Source organism: Bos mutus, chromosome 24 (assembly GCF_027580195.1).
Source record: "Bos mutus isolate GX-2022 chromosome 24, NWIPB_WYAK_1.1, whole genome shotgun sequence".
Classification (NCBI taxonomy): domain Eukaryota; kingdom Metazoa; phylum Chordata; class Mammalia; order Artiodactyla; family Bovidae; genus Bos; species Bos mutus.
Window position 1 is genome coordinate 53,255,065 of NC_091640.1, and position 25,053 is coordinate 53,280,117.

The following is a 25,053-nucleotide window of genomic DNA, read 5'->3' on the forward strand; positions in this document are numbered from 1 at the left end:
GAATGGAAATCGGCACAGCCACTATGGGGTACAGAACAGAGGATCCTTACAAAACTAAAAACAGAGCCACCATGTGATCCAGCAACCCCACTCCTGAGCATACATCCAGAGAAAACTTAACCTCGAAAAGATATATGGGCACCTCAGTGTTCACAGAAGCACTATTTACAACAGCCAAGACATGGAAGCAACCGAAAAGTCATCTACAAATAAATGGATAAGGAAAACGAGCTACATATCAGGATATTACTCAGCCAAAAATAAAAATGCCATTTGCAGCAATATGGATAGACCCAGAGATTAACATACTAAGTGAAGTAAATTAGAGAAAAACAAATATCATATATCACTTAATTATGGAATCTGAACTAAATAACACAAAATAACTTATTTACAAAAGGGATCGAGACTCACTCGCATGGAAAACAATCTTAGAGTTACCAAAGGGAAATGATGAGGGAGGAATAAATTAGGAGTTTGGGATTACAAATAACACTATTACATGGAAAATAGATAAACAACAAGGTCCTGCTCTATATCCCAAGAACTATATTCAATATCTAATAGTCTATAACAGAAGAGAATCTGAAAAAGAATATATACTGTATAACTGAATCACTTTGCTGTATACCAGTAACTGATACAACACTGTAAATCAACTACATTACAATTAAAATTTTTAAAAATAGAATTATAAACTAATCTCCCCTTGGAGGCCTAGGGATCAGAAAATCTGTCCCAGGCATGTGGTCCAAAGTCAAAGAGAAAGTCACCCAGCTCTAAGGGGTCTAGGGCACAAGGGTCAGAAATGCCACTAGAGACAGTGTCTGCAATCAAAACAACACCTGCTTGACCTGGTTCTCCTAAGAATTACATACATATACTATATAATAGCTATAATATGATTATATAATAATTACTATTATCATCATTATATTTTTAAAAACTCACATATTCACAGGTTAATCCTTGAGGTGGGAAAATGCACTCCCTTAGCTAAGAATCATGACTCATCCGCTCAAGAAAGTCAGATGATTCACTGAGATGACAGAGGAGACAAGACTGAAAGTCACCTTTGTAGCATAAACTCCAACATAAACTGGATAACTTTCAAAGTCCCTCTGAAAATGAAAATCTACTAATAATAATAAAGGAGGAGAAAGATATGAGGAGCTCCCAGTACATTTCTTTCCCCTTTCCTTGTCTGGAGAGTCTGACCAGCACACTAGGCATATACCTGCAGTGATGAAGGGATATTCAAACTGGAAATTCTGGGGGTTCTTCCTCTTTGTCTTCCCTAAGGCACTCACCCTACCGAGCGAAGCAGAAATGACCAGGGCCGAGTGTTCATCACTCTCCCTCTTTACTGAAGCTCTCTTCCTCACCTCCTCTTTCCTTGCAGACTCAGATCCTCAAGCAGCCTGTCCCATCTGCATTTCCTTATTTCCAAACGAAGCTCCACAAGGCCTTAGCTGTGGTTCTGATTAAAGAGATTCACACTAACAGAGGGTGATAGTCATCCATTCTCAGGGGCCATCTGAATTTCCAAGGAAGACTTTGCTCATCAAACTGGATTTCTCCATTCGATGTAGTGTAGGGAATTCTTTAAACAAAGGGAATTTTCAGACACTCAAGTCATTTCCAGCCTCTCTCTATTTCACTTCAGCTTTTCTCCAACAGGTTTTATCACCAGTAGCAAATACAAAAATAGCTTTAAAGACAAGAGGAATGCAATCCATCCCCTCCTTAACATACTTAAGACACTAAAAATCTTTGTACATAGTGGTTCATGAAAGGGGATAATTCTTGAGGGAAAGTGGTTGGTATTAATCCTGACCCTCAAGTTAATAAATCCAGCACAGTATTTCATAAATGAGACTATATTTCTTCCTAGTAAAATTTTCTTTCATATTAATTATGTACCATCAGTTGTTTTAACTTTTTTATAAAAGACCCTTCAAAGGTAGGCTACTGTAACAGATTTAATGAGAGCAGAGTGGTAGATTCATAAAGATTAGGGCTGTGAGAGAGAGAATCTACTGTCAGGGTTCTCAGCCTCAGCACCGCCAGTTCTGAGACTGGATAACTCTGTGTTGTTATCCAGGGAAGTTGTCTAGGGCACTGGAGGGTGTTGAGCAGCACTCATGGCCTCTACTCACAAGATGCCAGTCTCACCACTACCCCTACTTGTGACAACCAAGATCACTGCAGGCATTTCCCACAGTCCCCTGAGGGCAACACTGCTCCAAGTTGCTAGCTACTGATATAGTCCAACCTCTTCATTGCGAATAAGGTATCTCAAATACAGAACAAGGTGGAGACATCATCATATTTACAGCTCTCAGTTCAGTTCAGTCAATCAGTCGTGTCCGACTCCTTGTGACCCCATGAATCGCAGCACGCCAGGCCTCCCTGTACATCACCAACTCCCGGAGTTCACTCAGACTCACGTGCATCGAGTCAGTGATGCCATCCAGCCATCTCATCCTCTCTCGTCCCCTTCTCTTCCTGCCCCCTATCCCTCCCAGCATCAGGGTCTTTTCCAATGAGTCAACTCTTCGCATGAGGTGGCCAAAGTACTGGAGTTTCAGCTTTAGCACCATTCCTTCCAAAGAAATCCCAGGGCTGATCTCCTTCAGAATGGATTGGTTGGATCTCCTTGCAGTCCAAGGGACTCTCGAGAGTCTTCTCTAAAACCACAGTTCAAAAGCATCAATTCTTTGGCGCTCAGCTCTAGTTAGGAGTAATGAAAGTTGCTCAGTCATGTCTGACTCTTAGCAACCCCATGGACTGTAGTCTGCCAGGGTCCTCTGTCCATGGGGATTCTCCAGGCAAGAATACTGGAGTGGGTAGCCTTTCCCTTATCCAGGGGATCTTCCCAACCCAGGGATCAAACCCAGGTCTCCCACATTGCAGGCAGATTGTTTACCATCTGAGCCACCAGGGGAGCCCAGTTAGGAGCAGACTCAGGCGTGTATCATAGTTTGTTCCTATTATCAGTCTTACTATCAGTATTTGAGTTGTTATTTCTATCATTACACCCTTGAAAATAATTTTTGCTTCCATCTACTCTTTCTGGCTTAAGCACACGTTATACTATCACAGAAGAAGTGAAGTGAAGTCACTCAGTCGTGTCCGACTCTTTGCAACCCCATGGACTGTAGCCTACCAGGCTCCTCCGTCCCTGGGATTCTCCAGGCAGGAATACTGGAGTGGGTTGCCATTTCCTTCTCCAGGAGATCTTCCCAACCCAGGGATCAAACCTGGGTCTCCCGTATTGCAGGCAGACGCTTTACCATCTGAGCCACCAGGAAGTCCTAGTGGACATCACTATCACAGAAACTGAGAGCTAAAAAAGACTTTTAAATGTTGAAGGAAGATACATATCTTGTATTTGCCACGTAAGTGTATTAGTTAGGGGTCAACAGAACCCTGTACTGAATCAGCTCATTTGATGATGGAACCTGAAAAATTCCATGATCTGCAGTTTGCAGGCCAGATACCCAGGAAAGCCAGCGACTGGGTATGAAAGGTCTGAGAGCCAGGGAGCTGACAGTGTGGGTTCCAGTCTGAGTCTGAAGGTTTGAGAACCAGCAGCAACAAGGGCAAAAACTGATGCCAGCTCCACTGCTTAGTTAGAGAGCCAATTCTTCCTCCCCTTTTTGTTCTATTCTGCTCTCCAGGGATTAGATGACACAGAACCCCCGCCCCGCCCCCCCAAACAGAGAGACAGCAATTTGTGTTAGTCAATCTACCAATTTAAATGCCAGCATAAGCTGGAAGCACCTTCACAGACACACCCAAGAATAATGGTTAGTCAGGTATCTGGGCACCCTCTGTACCAGTCAAGTTGATGCATAAAATGAACCATCACAATAAGGACATTGAACAAACAAAGAAAGGGAAAGAAAAGAGAGCAAATACATTCAGCCACGTGCCGTGCATCTTACTTGCAGATCCTCATGTCACCTAATCAATAATTCCTGCTGTATAAGCGTGTGTGCTGAGGATTTCAAAGTGCCACACCCACATCAGTATCCCTGGAATATTTCTTGAGGAGAGTAGCAATGGGTCATTTCTCTGTTATCGTCCCCAAACCAGGTCTAAATGTATCGAAGAAGCTGGTATCAAAGTCCAGAGTGCACCTTTGGAAGCTGCTATTCATGGTGCTTTAAGAAATGTTTAGGGACCCAGCTCGTGTGCAGGTTGTATCCATTCTACCATCCAGGGCTTTGCAGCGTCGCCTGACAGGCGGTAATGAAGCAGGCTGCGCTGCTTCTCTGGGTCACCTATCACAATCCTAAAGCACCCCTGACATTTCACAAAGGCCTAATTTCTCCATTTGGTAATTCTACTTGAGGAAAAAATGCCAAACTGCTATGCACTTCTGCCTGTAACCAAAGGGACAGAAATTGGAATGAAGGACAACGAGGACTGAGTGACAGCTGTTGTGTTTTGATTTGGTTTCTGAGAATGGGAGCCAACTTACAGAAATGGACAAGAATTGAACTGAGAGGTAGAAAGTGGGTTTTCAGACTGCCACTTGACAAGATGGGACTTCAGACGAGTAGTTTTCAACAAGAGATAAATTAGCCCTCGGGGCTTCCCTGGTAGCTCAGATGGTAAAGAACCTGCCTGCAATGCAGGAGCCCTGGGTTCGATCGCTGGGTTGGGAAGATCCCCTGGAGGAGGGCATGGCAACCCACTCCAGTGTTCTTGCCTGGAGAATCCCATGGACAGAGGAGCCAGGTGGGTTACATCCCTGGGGATGCAAAGAGTCAGACACTACTGAGCAACTAACACACACACAAACTAGCCCTCCAGGGAACATGTGAGGATACCTGGTGACATCGCTGGCTGTTACAACAGGGAGGGTAGGACGAGGCCTGGGATGCTGCTAAACATTCCATGCACTGCAGACCACCACCCCCTACCCTCCACACACAGACAATAAAGAATGATCCAGCCCCAGACACCAGTAACACCATGGCTAATAAACTCTGCTTTAGGCAATCACTTTTCATCATTCTATCCTCACTTCCCTTACCTGGAAAACAGAAACCATGTATCTCATGGAAATAAACATATTTTAAAGTGTTTGATTTTACATAAAGGGAGGATTATCTCATCCTGGGGTCCCTGGGGTCATTGTACTACTTCACGTCTATCAAAAATGCCTACGAACTCTTCATTTTCAGCTTTAAACTTTAATTTGGACTTTTCAGAAATTCAAATTAATTTTTTAAATAACTTAGTAAAGAAGGCTAATGGAAGGCTAAGCAATGGAAGGCCTTCCTGTTGAGGGCAGGGCTTAAAGCAGAAGACAGTACAGAGCAGAAGCTGAGAGACCAGGCTTTCAGGGAAGCGCTCTAGGATTCAAAGTCCAGCTCTAACACGTATTAGTTTATGATCGTGGGCAAGTTACCGAATATCAGTAAAGCAAGGTGTTAATTGTACCTCCTTCATATGACTGTTGTGAGGCTTTAATAAGCTAATGCATATAACGAGCTTACAACAGTTGTTGGCAGATAGGAGACAAATACTGGGTTAGGATTTTCTGTAACATCTTATGGCCAGCCCAAATTAAATCTTACTGGCTACCCTGATATTAAATACTGGCAATTATTAAGTTTTTAATGAAATTGAGATAAGTGATGTGTTAGAGGACACAGAGGAGTGTAATGTTATCCGGTGGAGGGGTGGTCAGAGGACGCTTCCTGGAAGAGCTAGTACCTGAGTTACATCCTTACAGACCAACAGATATTGGGGGAAGAGTGTAAAGCTGGAAGCAGGGGGGCCAGGTAGGAAGTGGTTACAAAGTTCAAAGCTGAAAGTCGAAACCAGGGCAGTGGTTGTCGGAATGAAGAGGAGGTCTAACCAGCAGGACTCAGTGATGACCAGCTGTGGAAGGGAAATCGGGAAGGAGTGCTAGCATGCCAGCACAAGTTGCTTAACTCCCTGAACTTCAGTCTCCCTCATCCATGAAATGGAGATAACAGCACCTACCTAACCAGATTCTTGTAAAGATTAAATCAATTTTATTTAAAAGCCCAGGGCACAGTAGCACATGGTAGATAAAAAATGGAAACGTTCACTACTATTATTATCAACAATAGCTAGAGAAGCCCTGGAAGGGGCCCCTGAATGTCAGGCAGACCAAGAGACTTAGCATCAGGCAGAGATTCGCCCAGTGTTACACCGTCTGCTCAGTGACCGAGCCATAAACTGTGCGTGCCTCTAAGCAGCAATGAGCGTGCAGAACTGGGTAAGGTCTACCCATAAAGACCATCCGAGTGTTCAAGCCCTACCACCTTCTGAGTTCCTTGGCATGCAAAGAAGGGCTAAGCAGACTAGGAAGAACTGGAGAAAACAGCACATTGATCCTCAAAGAACTGCCAATCTAGTGAAAGCAATTAAGCCAGAAGTTTGGGAAAGCGAGTAACGTACTCAGTGGGGTCCCCACCAGAGCCAATGAATGTGTCCTGATCACTATGATGAGCAGGACAGCGAGGCGAGTCAGACGTGGCTAAATACGTAACATTCCTGCCATTGCACAACTGAAACTATTATAATGTTATATATGTCAATCATACCTTAATAAAAACAATACAATAACGTTTTTAAAGTTCCTTCAGGAAAAGATTCACAAGGGGCCCCTGTTCATTCAGAACATGAGCAAATAACCTCATATTTCAATTCTCTAAAATAATTTCATTTGAAAACTGCTTAGAAGTAAAATTGAAACCATATCAGAACAGTATATTGTCTACTTTTACACTTTTAAAGATGAATCTTTCTTCTCGACTAAGTTCAACAGTTCTTCTCTGTCACTGTGGTTTATATTTCTCATAATACTCCTCTTTATCTCATGATGTGGTGTGAGCTTTAAAGCAGTGAAAGAAAACAGATTTCCTAGAAGTGTCCACTTATTTACTCTAAGTAGGTGGCAATCAAAAAGAGCCCAAGGACAAGTCCCTTGAATTGCTGAATTCTGATGGGGTTCTTACTAGAAGTCATAACTCACAACCTCATAAAAAAAAAAAAAAGACCAAATTGCTATTGTAAGTGTCTCACATTTTCTTCCTAACAGATGAACAGATGAGTTGAATTCCTCCTCCTCTCTATCCCTTCCCCACTACCTAAATAAAACCAGATATCAAATAGATGATTGCAGCATGGCACTATTTGAAATAGGTTATATGTAATTTCTTACCAAATGGAAAGAGCTGAAAAAACATGTTTCATTCATTGTGTAAAATTTATAGTTTCTTTCATTCTGTGCAAGTTCCATAAATTTTCCTGAAAACTTGCAACAGATCTATGAGAGCAATCTGTGCTCCATCAGCTGAATCAAGATGTATCAATTTTTTTATATATACACTGAAGACTCTTGAAGCATCAGACCCAAGACATATTAACTGGCCAGATAAGACTCAAAAGAGATAGAAACAAGTTACAGATGGCCTGCAATAATGATGTCAACAGAGAATCGAGCTTTTGAGGGTTGGAGTGACAGCTCTGATGAGCTCCATGGGATGATTTCTTTGCTGACGTTTTTAGGAATTCCATTTTCAAGTCTATTATGGCAACCATTTCTTAAAGGAGAACATATTGCTTCCTGTCAATCTAATATTTAGGGCGCCAATGTTTAATGACCAAGATATTAGAATATAATCTTGCAATTATTCTATCTGAATTGGCCAAAAATTATGCTTTGGTCCCCTCCCACCTGGTCTCAATAAAGGTAAATATCTTGAAAAAGATATGTTTGCAGAATCATTACCACTCAGATTAGATTAGTTTAGAGACCACATTTCAATCTTGATTAAACTCAAGGGAAGTCTTCCTCAATTGCTCTTGTCATTAGAACACAACTTTTGGAGAGGGAAAGGCCAAGAATGGGAATGCAAACAAGAATGGGAAAAAAAGAAAACTACATAATAACATTATTCCTCTAAGCCATAATAATGAATTCAGAGTATGTGTTCATAATCTATTACTAAGACAGAATAAGGCATGAGAATAACAAGTTCTGTTAGAAACATTACTTTCAGCACTCCTCCCCTTTCCTTCACTTTTCATTTTTCCCATGGACTCCTGATGCTTTCACTTGAATAAATGGCACTGATCATCTCTAAACAATTATCCTTCTATTATATTTTATAAACAATTGCAAATTTGGTTGCAACTGAAGTTTGTTGATCCCACAGCAGCTGGACTCAAGAATATGCTTTTCAGCTTTCTGAAGTGCCCACTGTATAATGGGATGGTGGAATACGTGATAGGGGCCTGGACATGGGGAAAATGTCTCAGGCGCACGATACCCTGAATTGACATCACAATTCTGAATCCTGAGAGGTACAATTCAGTAATTACTTTCTTTTTCTTTGCTTTACTTGCAAACAAAACAAAACAAAAATCCAACAAACAGATCTCTAAAGATTACAGATTAAATGTCTGAAAACGCAATTTAGGAAATATGTACAGTAAGATGTTTTATGAATATAAAATTGAAAGATAATGAGACATAAAAGCACATTAAAACACATTAGAGAGATATACAGAAAGCTGTAGTTTTTGTATCATAATAAAAATAGGTATAGACTTTTAATGTTGGTATAAATAAGTTAAATATGTACAAACATAAAGCTAATGCTTTCAATTCTCATGCAACTATAAATCTGAAAAAATTTATAATTTTAAAACAGAGCTACAAAACCAATAAAAATAAAATTAATAACAATAATATTGTATACAATGCTTTGCTACATCTACCTCACCATTTATAATGTAAACATTTTATTGAATGAGAATTTGTATAGAACCATTTAGATGTGAATAGTTTATTCCATGTTGTACCCATCTGATGACTCATTTTCTTAAAAGATAATTCCCATTTACTTCAAAATCTTTTTCATATGAAATTCACTTGGTGAATCACTAAATATCATTAGATGTATCTTTTTAATATTTTATTAGCTAGTGACAATAAGGAATCAATTAAAAGCTTCATAATCATAAATACAAATGAAAATTCAGGCATTGAAATCATATGACTGTACTGTTTCAAGATGGTTTTCCACATGATTCTATACAGGCTTATATTAAAGGGTTTTATTATTGGCATAAAAATTCAAAATAAAGATATTCTCATGGAGTACTCCACAATTCTAAGACTAAGTTAAAGAAAGTGCTTGTATGAGTACGTGGGAACACTTCACTTACAGTTCTACTTAAGTATTCCTATTATTTTCTTATTCACACTGCAGTCTTTTTCCACAGTCCTCTTTAACTATTGTGAATACTATGCAATCATTTTTGTCTTCTTATTTTTATGGCCACTATATCTCAAATTGGATTAAAGAGTTATCTGAGTGGTGGTAGCCCTCCAGATGGGGGGAAACAAAGTTATAGATTCTTTTAGGGGCTAGTAGTATAGGAAACAGAGAAGGCAATGGCAGCCCACTCCAGTACTTCTACCTGGAAAATCCCATGGATGGAGGAGCCTGGTGGCCTGTAGTCCATGGGGTCGCTAAGAGTTGGACACGACTGAGCGTCTTCACTTTCACTTTTCACTTTCATGCACTGGAGAAGGAAATGGCAACCCACTCCAGTGTTCTTGCCTGGAGAATCCCAGGGACAGGGGAGCCTGGTGGGCTTCCGTCTACGGGGTCGCACAGAGTCGGACACGACTGAAGCAACTTAGCAGCAGCAGCAGCAGTATAGGAACAGTGTTAGTCGCTCAGTCGTGTCCAACTCTTTGCGATCCCATGGACTGTAGCCCACCAGGCTCCTCTGTCCATGGAATTCTCCAGGCAAGAATACTGGAGTGGGTTGCCATTTCCTTTTCCAGGGGATCTACCTGACCCAGGGAGTGTAGGAACAAGTGGGTAGCAACTTCCCCTCAAACCACTTAGAGGAATTCTTGTTAATTTTAGGTCACAAATTATTGTCTCAGCTTCAAGAGAAGAAAGACCTCGCTCGTCCACTGTGCTTCTCCTAGCCATTTGGGATCCAGAAAGGTCGTGTATGCGTCCAGTGTCAATCTTCCCCCAGAGACCCTATCCAATGACAACCATCCCCCCGAGACGTGGATCGAGCTCTTCCCAGGATTGAACCGCCTGTGGTCCTAACCTCAGTTCCTGACAGACGGACACAGATCACATCGGGCTTTCAGAAAAGAAAGCTGTGAACCAGTGCAGACTGAGATTTCCCCCGGCAGTCCAAGGTCCCACTTGCACCCAGTGACCCACAGATTCCAGGAGACAACTGCTTTCAAAAAAGTGATAAATGAGAATTGGGAGGGAATAGAAGAGTTCTTGGATCCCTGTTTCTGAGATCTCACAAATTACTCATAAGATAGAGTATATTCCAGTCACATTATACTCTAACAGTCAACTTGAATGCCCACTACTTTCATAATGTAATACATAATACAAATCAACATAGTTATCCTTTGGTTAAATCAGAATTTAATTGATAGTCAAAGAGTAAAATTGTTTATTCTTCTTTCATCTGCTTTTCTACTAACACACTTATAATTCAAAGAAAATAACAAAGTATTTACTCCAATTTATTTATATATCATATTCTAATTATTTCTCTAAGTAATATCATTGGAATCTGAAACTCTATTTTTCTTGATTGGTTGATTCTGTAGTTTTATTTTTCCCCTCAACTGTTTCATAAAACTACTATTCTTGTTGTAACACACATAACAAATTTTCAGATATTCTTTGCTTTGTTTCAAAGCTACTAATCAATAATTAATGTTTAATGCATTAATATTAACATATTATTGAAACTGTTAATGAGAATGATATATTTATTATTTATGAGAGTGATCTAAGTCCTTGGTCCTATGTAGATTCTCTAACCTTTTAAATATTGAACTTTTAAATAAATTATATAAATGGTAGAAAGTAATATTTCTCCTGATTCATATTTAAACCCACCCTTTCTATTGCAAATGATATATTCTATGAACATTGCATTGATTAACTAATAAATTTTAAGTGTCATGACCTACCTGAGCTAAACTAGAAATAGGACATTTTTATCAGATAAATATCATCAAAATATTGCCCGATAAAAATAGAAATACAAGAAGATGAGGACAATACTTTTTCAAAATCTGAAAATCAAGTGAAAAATCATAATAAACTTGAGAAAAATTTAGCCCAGTGTTTGATGATGTACATAACTCAAAAGAATTCCTTGTTTTCATATATATTCAAGCTTTTTACTTCTCTATTCAGGGTAGAAACTTATCATCATGTCATTAAGCATTTATCACATGTTGTCACAAAGTTACTTCAGTCATGTCTGACTCTTTACTACCCCATGAACTGCAGCCACCCAGGGTCCTCTGTCAATGGGATTTCCCAGGCAAGAATACTGGAGTGGGTTGCCATTCCCTTCTCCAGGGGATCTTCCTGACCCAGGGATCAAACCTGAGTCTCTTATTTCTCCTGCATTGGCAGGCACATTCTTTACCACTAACCCCATCTGCAATAAGGCAGAGCACAAAAAAATATAGGATTGTATATGAGGTGGTATGCTAAAATGACAACTATCTATCAATCCTCAAGGGCAAGGGTTCAGTACTATTAAGACTTATTTTCTCTTTGCATAGAGCGTGGAGCATCTTAAATTGTCAGAGAGCCATACAATATGCAGTCTTTCAGGAACTCAGGCTAATAGTGACCACACTACCTTTAACACTAATTATCACTATTTTGGCAGATATATGAAAAAGATCATGGTGGAGCACTCATGAAAATGACTACAACTTAGGTCTGGAAGAGACATATTTAAACTTCTACTCCATTCCTAGGAACTCTGTTTCAAAGTCACACTTAAAGGCAGAGCAGCTGAGAATTTAATTGAACTCAGTAACTAGGAATAAAAGGAAAAGAGAACTTTGGTGGTTAAGCTAGGAGATTCTGCCCCACACTGGAAGTCATGAACAGTAGGTGTTCACAATCAAGGAAGACAGAACCCAGCAATACAAAGTAACATAGGTTGAGCAGTCATTTAACATTATAGATAATAAACACTACAGGCATCCAGAGGAAGAGAAAAACATCAAAGTCAAAGCTTGTCTGAAAAAAAAAAAAAAATGCATGTAATCTAAAGGTGGTTAGATGGCCTTTCAACAAAGTGCTGGGGAATGGGGGGCTGCATTCCACATTCATAGGAAATGGTTAGTGTTTGTATCAATAATGGGGAGGTAAGGTAGAACTTTAGAGACTAATAGTCCTGAGATCAAATACCAACTCTTCCTAGCTGTGTGACCTTGAGGAGGTCATCTAACCTCTCTGATTCTGGCAAGTCTGGACAAACCACATGATTTTCTCTAATCTTCGTATCAACATATATCAAGCTGTGGCCACAGGATAAAAAAAAAGTATTTTCTTTAATCAAAAAAGAGAGGGATTAGAATATCTGTTTTTTAATAAGAATTACAAGAGATACTTTTAACCTGGCAGTTTGGGAAACATTGAGAATATATAATCCTCAGTTATTTTTTGTTTGTTTTCAGAAAGACAGCTTGATAGAGCAATCGAAATAGAAACTTTGAACTCAGACAGTTTGAATCCTGATTCTGCCACTTGCTAGCAATGAGCTTCTTGGCCTATTAAACATTCTTCTTAGCCTACTAAACATGCTGATTCCTACCTTACAAAACAGTCCAACAGTTTGGTTTCCTCTTTTCTCCCTGACCACTTATGTTTATTCTTTTTTTACTTTTTTCCCCTTCATCTAAAAATGTTACTGCTCCTCAGGATCAGTTCATCTTTTTACTTCTCCCTGCACACACATGGTCTCAGATGAACTCATTCTGTCCTTTACTGTAAAATTCTAGCTCTGGGTTTTTCCTTCCCAAATACATGTTCAGCTCAGCCTTCTGATATCTGACCTGCAGATTCATAGGCAACTGTCTTATTAGTATTCCACCGAGAGCTCAGAGACATGTCAAAGCAATGTTTTTGAAAAAAATTATCAATTTCTTCCACTTACACCCCAATTATATGCATAAACACGCAGTCTTCCCCAGTCTTCTCCATATGAGCACATGGCATCATTATCATCTATTAACTATTCACTTCCAGTTATCCCAGTCCCTTCTGGTTTCCTCATTAACCCCTACACACAAAAATCAACCCATCACCAAAATATCTTAAGTCTGTCCGGTTCTCTCCATATTTACAGCCATCTCCCTAGACCAAGCCACCACCAGCACACCTTTTCTGATCTATTAAAGTAGACTCTGAACTAAAATATAAAACAGTCTCCACAGTTTTCAAAGTGAACTTTCTAGACATGAAAGGAAACATATCACTCCCTTGCTTAACACCCTTCCAAAGCTTCCCATTATCCAGCCAACACAGTTCAAACTCCATATCCTACAAAACCCTGAAATAATGTGACTTCTCCTTAGTTTTATCCATGCACATTCTGTCCTGCCCTCCTGCCTTACAGCTCCCTGTGATGTCTTTCCTGCTCAAAACAAGATCATTCCTGTCTAAGGTGTCTTGAGTTTTGTAGTATCCTCTTTTGTGCTTAACTGGACCCTCTGTTTCCTTCAGATCACAATTGAGATATGAAACCCTCAGAAAATTTCCTCTGATCTCCAATCCAAAGTACTCAACCATACATTTGAGTTTTGCTTTAACTTACAGCGCTGTCACAATGAGTGATTATATATTCACATGTTTATTTATTCATCTTCTGTCTCCTCCCTCTGTATAATTCATTTTATCAATACATATCAAGCACATGCATACTGCCTAGCATGTTATGGGTGCCCCAGACATATATATTTAATGTATATGAATCCAATGGAGAGTAAATACAATTCTCTTGCCCCACCACCGACAGTAGAGTGACAAAATTGAAAACACCCAAACCTGGATTCTAATTCTGGCTTCACTTTCAAGTCATGCTACTGTTTTAAAATATGGTACACTACAAGCAATAAATGCTGGAGAGGGTGTGAAGAAAAGGGAACCCTCTTACACTGTTGGTGGGAATGCAAACTAGTACAGCCACTATGGAGAACAGTGTGGAGATTCCTTAAAAAACTGGAAATAGAACTGCCTTATGATCCAGCAATCCCACTGCTGGACATACACACCGAGGAAACCAGAAGGGAAAGAGACACGTGTACCCCAATGTTCATCGCAGCACTGTTTATAATAGCCGGGACATGGAAGCAACCTAGATGCCCATCAGCAGATGAATGGATAAGAAAGCTGTGGTACATATACACAATGGAGTATTACTCAGCCATCAAAAAGAATACATTTGAATCAGTTCTAATGAGATGGATGAAACTGGAGCCTATTATACAGAGTGAAGTAAGCCAGAAAGAAAAACACCAATACAGTATACTAACGCATATATATGGAATTTAGAAAGATGGTAACAATAACCCTGTATACGAGACAGCAAAAGAGACACTGATGTATAGAACAGTCTTTTGGACTCGGCAGGAGAGGGAGAGGGTGGGATGATTTGGGAGAATGGCATTGAAACATGTATAATATCATATATGAAACGAGTCACCAGTCCAGGTTCGATGCACGATACTGGATGCTTGGGGCTGGTGCACTGGGACGACCCAGAGGGATGGTACGGGGAGGGAGGAGGGTTCAGGATGGGGAACACGTGTATACCTGTGGCGGATTCATGTTGATATATGGCAAAACCAATTCAATAGTGTAAAGTTAAAAAATAAAATAAAATATGGTACATTAATAGAAAATCTGAGATACTGTAAAGCCAACAGACGAGGAGAAAACTGCCACTGAAAAGGTGCCTGATTGCTCATTGTACCCGAGGGGAGGAGCACAACATGCCACAGGGAGCTACCCTGGAAAGCATCAGGTTGGTTACAAGCAAGGCAAGGGGCAGAACCTGAGGGCAAGAGACCTTACATTGGTTTCTTTAGGAAGGAATGGGTGAGGCGGGGTAAGCAGGCTTCGAGTTGGCTAGTTTGAATAATTTCAGCAGACCCTGGAGCACAGGAGCCACCTCTAGCTGTCTGGCACCGGCTCTGGGAGATCAGGTTAGCTGGATGGTGGCTCAGAGAGCAAGCACCTGACAGACGTGGGGCTCGGGGCTTGGACTGTAGGCGGGCGGCTTCTGTTTGAAAAGTGTACCTACAGGTGAGTTATTCACTCTCCCTAGGAACTGGCGATCCTTGCAGGGGAGCCCTCCACAGTCTCCAGGGCCCCAGCTGTCAAAGCATCAGAAATACAGAAAATCAAAGACACGGTACATACAACTACCTTGATGGGCAAGCTGTTTGACATCACTGCATCTTTTCTTTTCTCAACCTTGAAACAGATGCAAAGGTACATTAAAAATATCAAATCCATTTAGGAAGATAGTTTATTATTTTATAAAGAACAGCCCATCAAGAACACATGAGCTGGATTTTCTTTCCATATTATTGATTTTTTTATTCATGTTTGTACCACACTCCTGTATTCCCTTGGGAAATTAATAGTCTATTTATGTGACTGCAGTGAGGGAGACCTGGGTTAGATTCCTGGGTTGGGAAGATTCCCTGGAAAAGGGAACAGCAACTCCAGTATTCTGGCCTGGAGAATTCCATGGACAGAGGAGCCTGGCAGGCTACAGCCCATGGGGTCGCAAAGAGTCAGACACGACTGAGCGACTTTCACTTTCACTTCTGTGAGAGAGTTGACAAGAGCAGGAAAAGAGGGGTCACTTTGAAGCCAAAGAGGAAAATGACGCTAAACAGATCTGGCCTCATTAACATCATCCTTCAAACATCTGAGCTAAGCATCACTGTCACGACCCAAAGAGGTGAGGAGGGTCCAGACTCCACATATGTATGTGTGTGTGTGTGCATGTGTGTGTGTGTGGTAACTGTGAAAGCATTTCCGTGTTCACCATGGCAATTCACTGTAAAAAAGTGAATGAAAGATCAAATAAAACAAGTAGAAACATTAGTAGGTAAATCTTCTAATTATTTGAAGCAAGAGAATATTTCTATTAAAAATAACTCAGACACTGGAAAGATTATAAATATTTATGTAAGAGTTAGGTGCAGAAGGAGACCTTCAGTCCATCAGCCCCTCTTTCTCATTTCTTCACTCTCTTCTTTATGAAGCTCAAATTCCATGATAATCACTACTTTGACTGTTTAGTCTCAAGAAAATGGGTAAATCTCTCTCAGACCACTTCTATTTTCCCTACCAGTTAGGGAGGCCTTCATCTGCTGAAAGGGCAGTGGAAGGTGACGGAGGATTTGAACTCCAAGGGGAAGGGGAAAGTCAGAAATAGGCATGGCTACGAGACAGAGAATGAGTTGTTAAGATCGCTGGTTTTACAGAGGACCTAATTGGTTGTATTGTGTGTTACTAATATTCTTGTACATTCCTAACTTTCCTTTTGCCTCCAACTTTGGGTGAGTTCAACTGTCTGCCTTGAATATTGATGAAATTATACAAGATTAGAACTTCTGAAAAAGAGATAGAGAGACCTTCACTGAGGCCTCCCTATACCTAGAAATGCTGTTAAGTCTGTCTAGGTAATTCAAATTTCCTCTAAACTTTCCACACATGCCTACTGCAGATGTTCCCCTCCTCTCTCCTACTCTGCATTCAGTAGACAAATCTATAGAGAAAACAGAAACTCTCAGATGGGAAGATGTCCACTTCCCTGAGACCAAGCATATAAGCCTTCTTGATCTGCATCCATTCTCTTCTTCTTCTTTTTTTTTTTTATACTTTCTTTTTTTTTAACTTTTATTTTATTTTTAAACTTTACAATATTGTATTAGTTTTGCCAAACATAGAAACGAATCCGCCACAGGTATACTCGCGTTCCCCATCCTGAACCCTCCTCCCTCCTCCCTCCCCTGCCCTCCCTCTGGGTCGTCCCAGTGCACCAGCCCCAAGCATCAAGTACCGTGCATCGAACCTGGACTGGCGACTCGTTTCATACATGATATTATACATGTTTCAATGCTATTCTCCCAAATCTCCCCACCCTCTCCCAGAACTAAATAGACATTTCTCCAAAGAAGACATACAGATGGCTAACAAACACATGAAAAGATGCTCAACATCACTCATTATCGGAGAAATGCAAATCAAAACCACTACGAGGTACCATTCTCTTCTCTCTATTTTGGACAAGAACTTGCTTCTATCCAAGACCAATCTAATTCATTCTTAACAACATACACTATTATTCTTATAATTCACCTTCTCCCTCCCTTGCAGTTCCTTTGAACTGTTATTAAATGTTCTCTATTTGTCCCATTAAAACAAATAAGAAATAAAGTGAAAATCCCACAACTTTTCAACCCCATTTGGTAATGTACTCTCTTTCTCAAAGCCAAATTTTTCAAAACACACATCAAAACCCTATATTTCAATTTCTCGTTTTTCCGTGCACTGTTCAATAATTGTCAGTCTGGTTTTCTGCTTATTCTTTTCTCCAGCACTATTTTTCCAAGGATCACCCATGATCTCCAAGTCATTAAAACCTATTGATTTTGCCTAGTCTTCATCTTACCTCATGTACAATCAACATTCAAATTTAAGTACTCCCTTGTAAGGAAAATAATCATTTGGGGGGATTTCCTGATAAATGATCTCCAGATTTTTTTTTCCTACCTCTCTGATAGTATTTGCCAAATTTTCAAGTTTGTTCTCTTCTACCTAAGCCAGTAAATACGAGTTCTTTAAGACTCAGGCTTGAGTTCATACATTTTCTCACTCAATATTTTACCCCTGGGAGATCTTATTTATAGCTGCAGCTTTAATTACTGTTCATTTTCAGATGACTCACAAATACTTCTCTTTCATCCTAAGATTCTTTTCTTAGTTACAGACCTGCTTTTCCAAATGTGAACTTGTGATTCCTCTATAACAACTCATGGAAATGTCAAATAAGCAAGGTGAAAACCAAGTCTCCTGATTTTCTTCACTGAAACTGGCTCTCTCCTAGAGCTTCCCATTACAGTAAATGGCTCACCATTCAGCCAGTTGTACAAACCAGAAATTTAAGAGTCATCACGTGTTTCCATCATACCTTTCTTCATCAGGACCTGTGAGTTTTATCTTATATATCTCTCTAATCTACGGATTCCTCTTTATCTTATCACCCTAGTCTAAGCACACCATCTTTTACTTGACTACTCCAACAGTACACTCATTCATCTACCTGCATCTACTCTGGCCCCTCTTTAAGTCCCAGGGTAACATCACCACCCTAATCTCCTGACTGACCCTGGTTAAGACTCTTGGGTGGCTTTCCATTGCCTTCAGGATAAAGACATGGATTCTTCCACATGGTCCCGCCATGACCTGCCCCATGACTATTGCTAGCTGCCCAGTCTGGCTTCCCTCGTGGTTCAGACGGTAAAGCGTCTGCCTGCAACATGGGCGACCTGGGTTTGATCCCTGGGTTGGAAAGGTCCCTTGGAGAAGGAAATGGCAACTCACTCCAATATTCTTGCCTGGAGAATCCCATGGACAGAGGAGCCTGGTAGGTTACAGTCCATGGGGTTGCAAAGAGTTGGACACGACTGGGTGACTTCACTTTTTTCTTTCAGTCTGCTCTTGGCCCCCACGTTACTGTACCTTCTTCACTGGCCCCTGGGTTACCTCCAGACCACATGCCCACCTTTCTCTCTCACACAAACTGAGTTTCACACATGCTAATCCCTTTTCCTAGTCATCTTCCATGGGGTCGCTAAGAGTCGGACATGACTGAGCGACTTCACTTTCACTTTCCTTCCTCATATTGCCTGAATAATTTCTCTTTATTCCTTGGGATCTCAGTTCAAGTATCACATCTTTAGAAAAGCTTTCCATAACCTTTTAGACTAAGTAAAAAACACTACCACTACCATTGTACGGTTTTACAGTACTGTGCCTCCTCAATATCCCTCTTTGGTAGACTTTATTTGATTAATATTTCTTTTTTCCCCCACTACTGTATAAGTTGCACATGGATAGCAATTGTGTCCATATTCCTCCCTATTTTATTACTAGAATTTAACTTAGTGTTACAACATTTAGCTTCATACTTGATATTTGTACACTCATTTAACACATATCCTTTGTATTTATATTATAAACCGATATACATAAATTGAAGTTCAGTCCACTCAGTCATGTCTGACTCTTTGAGACCCCATGAATCGCAGCACGCCAGGCCTCCCTGTACATCACCAACTCCCGGAGTTCACTTAAACTCGTGTCCACTGAGTCAGTGATGCCATCCAACCATCTCATCCTTTGTCGTCCCCTTCTCCTCCTGCCCGCAATCCTTCCCAGAATCAGAGTCTTTTCCAATGAGTCAACTCTTCGCATCAGGTGGCCAAAGTCCTAGAGTTTCAGCTTTAGCATCATTCTTTCCAAAGAACACCCAGAACTGATCTCCTTTAGAATGGACTGGTTGGATCTCCTTGCTGTCCAAGGGACTCTCAAGAGTCTTCTCCAACATCACTGTTCAAAAGCATCAATTCTTCAGTGCTCAGTTTTCTTTACAGTCCAAATCTCACATCCATACATGACTACTGGAAAAACCATAACTTTGACTAGACAGACCTTTGTTGGCAAAGTAATGTCTCTGCTTTTGAATATGCTATTAAGTGATTATACTTAAGAAATTATAATTTAAAATGTGGTGCAAATTTGAGATAGGAAACATTAAACCTTTTTAGAAATACTATCCACACACTATGAAAATATTAGTGATTCCTCTAAGGTTGTATAATCTTATTCTAATTGTTAAATGCTGCTTTGTCCTGCAACTCTAATCTCATTATCATCAAGATTCTGCATCTATAGTTGGATTAGAAAAATCTACATCATCTTATCCATGATTATTCACTGAATTTTTTACTTTACAGCTCTCTATGGTGACTTGCAATCTCAAAGCAAAGGATTATTTGCTTTTTATCTGTAATCAAAACTGAGGATGCCACAGCAGAAATGCCAGCCATTATTGTTAAGGCTTATTTTTTTTTTTTAATCTTAAAGGCTAAGTGTGTTTATTTTGCTTCTATTGCAAAATAGTTCTATTTTTTTCATTGATCACTTACCAAGGGGTGATCACTCAAAGAACTAAATTTACAGACAAAATTTGCCACTTGCCAGAGTCTTTCAATCTGTCTCCATTCTGAAATGATTGATCCCCTTGCTTACAGTATATACACATGTACACCTAAGAGTCAGATTGCTAGTAGCACAACCGTTAATGTTTGTGTATTTAATTTCAACAGTAGGCACAAGACTTTTTTCCTCTTAAGTGTAAACCTCAAATCATACTAATTCCCATTTATTAATTTATTATTTGTCCTTATAATTAATCAAGAAATAATTTATCAATCTCTGCTTCCTGCCAAAGTCTGTAATATCTGACAATATAAATAATTCTTACACTGATATTCCATAAAACCATAAAAATATAAAAGAAATGGACAAAAATACACTGCTTCTATGTACTTTAGTAATCACATGTTGCAGACATTGGGAATTTCAATAGTTGAGAGAGGTGCTTACTAAGAAAAAAGTCTACAAAGTGCGTGTGCTTTGTGCTTAGTCGCTCAGTCATGTCCGACTCTTTGTAACTCAGTAGACTGCTGTAGCTCGCCAGCCTCCACTGTCCATGCGGATTCTCCAGGCTTGAATATGGGATGGGTTGCCATGCCTCCTCCAGGGGATCTTCCCAACCCAGGAATCGAACCCAGGTCTTCCACATTGCGGGCAGATTCTTTACCGTCTGAGCCACCAGCAAAGCCCAAGAATATTGGAGTGGGTAGCCTATCCCTTCTCCAGGGGCTCTTCCCAACTCAGGAATTGAACCGGGGTCTCCTGCATGGCAGGTGGATTCTTTATCAGCTGAGCTACCAGGGAAGCCCCACACAAAGTACATAATAAAACAAAAAATCAAGTCATCATTGATAGGACTAAAGATTATTGTCTTTGCCATCTCACATTTGCTAATAAAAGACATACTCTGAGAAGATGAGAGTGGAGGTGATAGAAACTTTGGGAAAGTTTCTCAAAATTCTTAGAAGAAAGTTCTGGAAATATACAGCACCATGAGAGGAATGCATAAGATAGATAAGAACAGTATATGTGGTTCAAAAAGTATTGAAAATGATCCTTAATGAGGGGCTAGCTAATCACAGAGTAATCAAGGAGATATTCTGTCTTAAGGGGAACCCTAAGAAACTAAAGGTTGGAATAGGGCATAAAAAGCCTATTTTCATCCTTTTACTGAAGACTGATGCCATCAATAAAAATGTAATATTCATAATGGCTAATTTGATCTGATTGTTGACTGTGATAACAGGTACATTTACTCTCTAAAGAAAGTCAGGGTTTCTAGGAACTTTTGTAAGTATGTCATTAATTAGGACTATGAATTGTTAATGCAGCATTTGCTAAGCATCTAGGAAGAATTAACCCAGTTGCAAAGGGGATTAATTAAAAGTTTCGGCATTGGAATGATCTAGCTGAAGACTGCTGAGGCAGAAGTAGAAGACAGTTTATATCATTTCCATGCTGTACCTGGAAGTACTGAGCCCAAGGAGAGTTAATTATCTTCCCTGGAGGACACCAGAGAACAGAAACAGAAGAGGCGTCTGACTTCTGCTCGTTGCTATTTTAAGAAATTTAAGGCAACCTGGACACACTGAGATAATCTTTCATGTTTTGTTTCATTCTAGGTTTCTTGAATTTTTAACACTAAGCTGGAGAGTTAATCACTCTTAAATACAATTCTCCAACTCTCTTTAGCTTCAGACTCATTTATACAGCTAACTGCCTAATTGACACCTTTACCCGAACATCCTGCAGGGAATTCTGCCTTAAGATAATGAAAATGGAACTATTCCCCCAAATACATGGACACATACACAAATATACATACATGCACAGCCCCCTGCAAAACCTTTTTTACTTCTACTTTATCAATAGTTCACTACATCTATCCTGTCACCTGGACTACAAATCCGAGTCACCTGTGGCTCCTTTTTCCCAACATCCAATTATTCTTCTGGATTTCCCCATTTTTCCATCTGAAATCAGGGCAGGGAAACATAGAAAGCACCTGACCTATAGCCCATAACACAAGGCAATCCACAAGTCAGGGGTTTTCCTTAACAAGGATCCTCTAATTTCTAAAATTATAATGGATATATATGGTAAATGCCTCAGTTTAATCTCCATATTACTATACCTATAAATCAAAGTGGCCAGATGCCTTGAAATGCTCACAAGTATATTCAAGGGAGTAGCAGTCTGACAGAGTTAGGTGCTAAGAAACTATAAATTTCTACTTAAGTTTCCTAAATTTACACTTCTATTTATGCTCATTTTTGTTTTCCTTCTTGGTAAAATTACAAGACAGCTATTTACATAACGCTTAAACATCTAGCCAGCTATTTCCTGCCGTTGGTCCACATAACCAATTATTTCATTTAATCAAATGCTTTCAAACTGCTGTAACCAGCCAAGTCATTGACCAAGCTTGCTTATAAGTGAATTCCTTGGATACCAACACAGGACAATACCATTAGTAAAAAAAAAAAAAAACTTTAACAAACAAAATGCTCCAATAGGCTGGGCAGCTGGTGATTATGCACTCAAACAGACTTGAGAAACTGCTGCTTGAATTTAGTTATAAAACCTTAAAATATTTCAAGAAATTAAGCCAGCCAATTAGAATCATTTTTAAAAGCATTTTCCAAAATCAGACCCAGTGTTTAACAGTGAATAAGTGCTGTTCCCTTATTAGATAGAAAAGACATAGTTGTTCATTTTAGCAAATTAGGAAGTTCCAGCAAAGAAAAGAAGAGAACCCTTCTTAACACCAGCGGGTATATTTCTGAGCAATGTCAGAGGGGCTTTAGTTTGTGCTCCATCTTCTCCAGAAAAGTAGGTTTGTGAGGGGTGTGTGTGTATTTATATGTGTTTTTAGTGCTAACATCAAATAATGTTCAAAACAGATGAAAAGCAATATATACGCACTCCTGGGTATTTTCCCCAGTGAAACAAAACCCGACGCTACCACAAAAATCTACCCATGAAATGTTGATAGCAGCTTTGTTCTTAACCACCAAAACTGGAAACCACCCAGATGCCCTTCATCTGAGAAATGGATAAAGAAACTGTGGAACATCCGTACAAGGAAATACTATTTAGCCATAAAAGGAAACAGTCAATACATGTAACACAGATGAATCTCAAATACATTTTGCTAAGTGGAAGAGGTCACTCTGAAAAGGTCATGTACTGTATGATTCCATTTATATGATATTCTGGAAAAGGCAAGACCCTAGGGAGGAAAACAGATTAGTGAGCACCAGAAGTTAACTGCTGAGAGAAGATCTGACCACAAGAGATAGCATGGGGGACTGTTTGGGGGTGGGGGGAAGGAGAGACAGAATTCTTCTGTACTTTATGTTGTTTAAAAGACTATGCATTTTGGAAATACATAGAACTTAACAACAAAAGGAGTGAATTTTATCATATGAAAGTGTGAAATATGTTATGCAGAAGCCTGTATATGTTTCCCCTATGTTTTTGTGTTTTTGGTTGGGTTTTTTTTTTTTTTTGGTGTATGTATACACACACACACATGACATCCATAGTATACATCATAAAACACAAAATTACGTACCATTTCTGGTGGTACATGAACAAGAAACCAATCAGAATGGTCATCCCTACAGAGGGAGATTAGAGGTCCCAAGGTGGAAGTCTTGATTTTCATTATTTATAATGTTAATATTGTTTCAATAATTTCAATAATTGAAACAATATTAACACTATAAACAATGAAAAGGCAAAGGGAGAAGAGGGACACAGAGGATGAGATGGTTATGTAGCATCACCAACTCTATGGAGAAGAACTTGAGCAAACTCTGGGAGATAGTGGAGGATGGGGAAGCCTGGTGTGCTGCAGTCCATGGGGTCGCAAGGAGTCAGACACGACTGAGCGACTGAAAACAATTGGCATATAACTTTTCAATTAAAGGAACACCAAACTAAAAGAAAACATAAACATTTTGATGTTGCAATAGACACTCTTTAGGTAAATTTTCCTTTCTGACCACACAAACTGAAATCTTCTTTCGCTGAATATGGGTACAGTTAGGTGATGGAAAAGTCTGACAGTTACTTGGCGACAGAAGCTGTCTGAACACTGCAGTGACATGCTCTCCCTGTCCACAGGAGATTTTAACAGTTCCTCCCTGGTGAGCAGTACAAGCCAAAAATCAATGAAGGCAGAAGCAGCAGGTTGTTCCATGGTGAAACATGGCCTTAGTCTCATCAACAGCGGTCAGCACAGTCTTTGGAAGTAAAAAAGATTCAGAAAAATATGCAGTACAGTGCACAGGATGCCTGGTATGCTTTCTGGTCAAAACTGGAAATTGGGCATTGCAGGCAGATTCTTTACTGTCTGAGCCACCAGGGAAGACCATGGAGTGGGTAGCCTATCCCTTCTCCAGGGAATCTTCCAACCCAGGAATTGAACTGGGGCCTCCTGCATTGCAGGCAGATTCTTTACCAGCTGAGCTACCAGGGAAGCCTATATCTATGAGGATGTTACTAAATTTTCCATTCAAACTGCCAATGAAACATTAGAGATTGTAGGATTCACTTGTCATCAAAAGACCTTTAAGCAGCATAGTTGCACAACCGGACTCAGTGCTAAGTCTCTAATGATTGGACACGGTGCTGGCTTCCTCCTCCAGGATTGTACAACATTCAGGGGAAAAGTGACTACCTCACTGATGACACATGTCAGACATCCAGGAGGCTTTGTCATGTTTTAAAGAGACGGTTCTAGAACTGCATCTAATAAAAAGTAACATAAAGACTGGAATTTTTAAGATCTGTATGTTTATATGTATGTATATCTGAATAAGCATGTATTTCTGAGTTATTCTATGCTTCCTGGATCAGTAGTCTACGAAATATTTCATTGGGAAATTTCTGCTTCATTCTGCCTATATTTTCATAAAGGGAAAGTATGCTTACAGAG